We start from the raw sequence: 3,581 nt of genomic DNA, 5'->3' as shown, positions 1-3,581 counted from the left end.
GTGAGGCACTGTGGAAGTGGGGCCCGCAGACTATCACTGCTTGGCCCCCTGGATTCAGCCTCTTTCCTAAAAGTATGCACAGAGGACTAACCTCCCACTTTGCTGGGTTACTTTTCCTGGTTACTTTTGCCAGGAAGCCAGAGCTGCAGTATGTAAAGCTCCTGGGCCTCCGTGCATGCCTGAGAGGCTGATCTGCCTAGACTCCATGTAGTTCTGTGTGTCAGACTGATGACCCTAGTGGAGTGGGTTCATGAGGGGATCTCCTGAGCTGAGGGTTGCAAAGATTTGTTGGAGAAACGTGGTTTCCTGGGGTTGCACATTCACTCACCACTTCTGTGGGAGGGGGAGGTTCCCTTGGCTCCATGTTGCTCCATGTTGCTCCTGGGTGGGCCGTCATTTTGCCTTGCTTTTCTCTGTTCTCTGTGGGTCGAATTGCTTCCTTGATTAGTCCCAATCCGAGTACCTGGATGTTTCAGTCAAAGGTGCTGTGTTTACTCGCCCCTTTCATTCCTCTTTGTGAGAGCCACATACCCTAGCTGCTTCTAGTTGACCGTCTTGATCACTCCCCCTCTTTTTTTTTTAAGAGATGGAAGTACTCACTATGTTGCCCAGGCTGAACTCAAACTCCTGGGTTCAAGCAATCCTCCTGCCTAAGCCTTCCAAGTAGCTGGGACTACAGGCATATACCATCTTGCCTGGCTGGCTTTAGTTCTGGTATATGACTTCTAAGGTCCTTTGAATCCTAAGGTATACTGTTAGTAACCAAGGGGTCATGTGGTATGCTAAGTTTCTGGGACTTTCTGGACCACAGACCATTTCTTTTTATAGAGCATAGTTTTCACAGATTCCACAGAACTCAGGCAGGGAGACACTGTGAAGATTTTTCCCACTCCCAGAATGTCAACTATCAACTGCATTGTGCATTTTTTTCTACCTTGACTTCTCTTCATAATATTGCTCCAACAACTTTTTCTTTTATGGCTCTCCTCTTAATTCCTTGCTATTAAGTAAGAGTTGGTTATTTTCTACTCACTACCTCCATGCCAGTCAAGCACTTACCATATTGCTCACATGTTATGGGAAATGCCACTTTCTCCACAGTGTTTTCGGATCATTCCAGATTGAAGTGTTTTTTCCTTTTCCTAAAAGCAGGAGGGACCCATAGAAGTGACAGAGTCAACATCTTGCACAATATTGTCATTATATTTTCATATTCCCCCTATTTATCCCTCTGCTCATCTCTGAGATTGGTAACTTCCTGAGGGCTGCATCTATGTACTTTGTACCAGCAAGAAATACTCTGAACTGCAAATAACAGAGTATCTAACAGAAATGGATTTAAGCAATGAGGAAATTCCTTTTATCACATAACAAGAAGCTCAGAGGGAAGGTGGCACCGGGGTTGATCAATACAGTGCTCAATGTTGCTATCAAGACTTTGATGTGCTTTTCCAGTCCTCACACTCACTAACCTTGTGTCCCAGGTGTCACATCTGGCCACAACGAGGATAAAGGAAAGGAGGGAGCAGCTGTTCCTGCAGGTACCTTTTAGGATTGCACATTTTCCCAAGAAGCACCTCTCCCCTCTCACATCTCACTGGACAGAACAAGATCACATGCTTTCCTGAAACCAATCACCAGCAAGGAAATAGAATTTTCCACTGGACTGGCTTAGACACATCCACTGAGTTGGGATTTGGGTCATCATCAATGAGGAAGAGAGACATGAACAAAATAAATGTTCCATTAGCAAGGTTGGGAATGGCATATGTTACACCTTAATATTCTTCTGTTCAGCCCCCACAGAGTACGCTGCACATTCTCTAGACTTGCTAAGTGGTAAACAAAGGGTTGTGCCAAATGCATTTAGTCAATATTTTATAACTTGTCATCTGTCTACTACCTTTCCTGACTTTCTATGGGGAAGATTAAAAATTTACCAGCAGAAATATTCACAGGTGAACATTTATAGTTGTTAATTGTATATTCTAAATACTAAAGCCTTTTCTCCCTGTATTCTTTACACCAGTAATATCAGGAACTAGGGATATAATAGAGTCATTTTGAATAAAGGTCTCCAAGGGAATTCACAATGATAAAATCAAAATAACACAAAATAGATTCCAAATTAAGATTTTCATTGTTTTCCTCAACAAAATTTTAATGTTGGAAAGCTTCTTTTCTATTTGCTCATGTCCAAGATAGCAACCATATTTCATTGTAAGTGATTTGATGCCAATAGTTGAATCAGTCTGTATTTTAACTTAGTATTTCCTCCAGACATTCTTTGAACATGTGTCAACAGGAAAGAACATGTTTCAAAATCCACTTCTGCCCATTTCTCTCTTAATAAACAAACTGAAGTTTCAGTATCTTTTAGTTCCCTCCATGCTTTCTGAAATTTGCCAAAAAACACAGGATTATCAGAACTGGTCAAATCAATTCAAGATCAAATTTGGAAGCAGGTGAAATTGGCCAAGGGTATCCTGCTATCTCCAGTCTCAGTATTTCTGTTTCTCTGAACAGTTCTCTTTTGCAAAGGTTTGTCAGCAAATATCCACCAACATCTCACTGCTCAAGAATAAAGTGTTGTCACTTTTCAGTGTATTCTCATTTTATTTAGTATTTCTTAAATATTAAAAAAATTGAAAATTCAGAGGAAGGATTTCTAATGATGAGATGCCCAGAGTGACGACAGGGATGAAGATAGTTTGGATTGAGAATATTCCTTGTTCCTGTTAAATCACACCACACGGGCATCACCTGCTTTGAGTATGTAACAATCTGGCTCTGGGCATGATGTTTTGTTTTTGCATGTTGTTGGATCTCAGATGAACCAGAAGCCTTTGCGTGGTTGTTGCCCGGGGATATTTAGAACTGTCACACTAAAAGGACTAAGGAAATGCATTTTTCTGCCCAATGTGTATGTATGTTATGTGGAAGATGACTAGAGAAATATTTTAAAGTTTGGATTTCAGTCAGAAAGTACTCTTTTCACTAACATGAGTTTTAAACACCTCTCTGAAGAAGCAAAGAACCTAAAGAGTGAGGGCCCCAGGCAGAGTATGGAGCTTCCGGTCTACAGATTGCATTCACGTGCACATATAAACATGCACACATGAACGCACACAGGTATACAAGCCATTTCCAGGGTAATAAATAGTAAGACTAATGGAAGTTGGGCAGTGGCATAGACATCTAGAACACTTCCATTGTTTATTCTTAAGGTTTTTATTCCCCGATGTTGTTTTGGGAATGTGTCAGAAGAGATCCAGAGAAAGGAGACTGGTGAAGAGGAAGATTATCTGTATCCAAATGGCCAATACATTTGCAGAAAAGGGTCAGAAAACTGATGGGAAATCCCTGGGTCAAAAACCAGCAGATGGTAAACCTATCTTTCATTTTAGAAATAACTTTCTGAGGCCGGGTGCGGTGGCTCAAGCCTGTAATCCTAGCACTTTGGGAGGCCGAGACGGGTGGATCACGAGGTCAGGAGATCGAGACCATTCTGGCTAACACGGTGAAACCCCGTCTCTACTAAAAAATACAAAAAACTAGCCGGGCGAGGTGGCGGGCGCCTG

This window comes from Colobus angolensis, unplaced genomic scaffold, assembly GCF_000951035.1.
Source record: "Colobus angolensis palliatus isolate OR3802 unplaced genomic scaffold, Cang.pa_1.0 Scaffold180, whole genome shotgun sequence".
Classification (NCBI taxonomy): domain Eukaryota; kingdom Metazoa; phylum Chordata; class Mammalia; order Primates; family Cercopithecidae; genus Colobus; species Colobus angolensis.
This window is presented reverse-complemented; position numbering follows the sequence as displayed.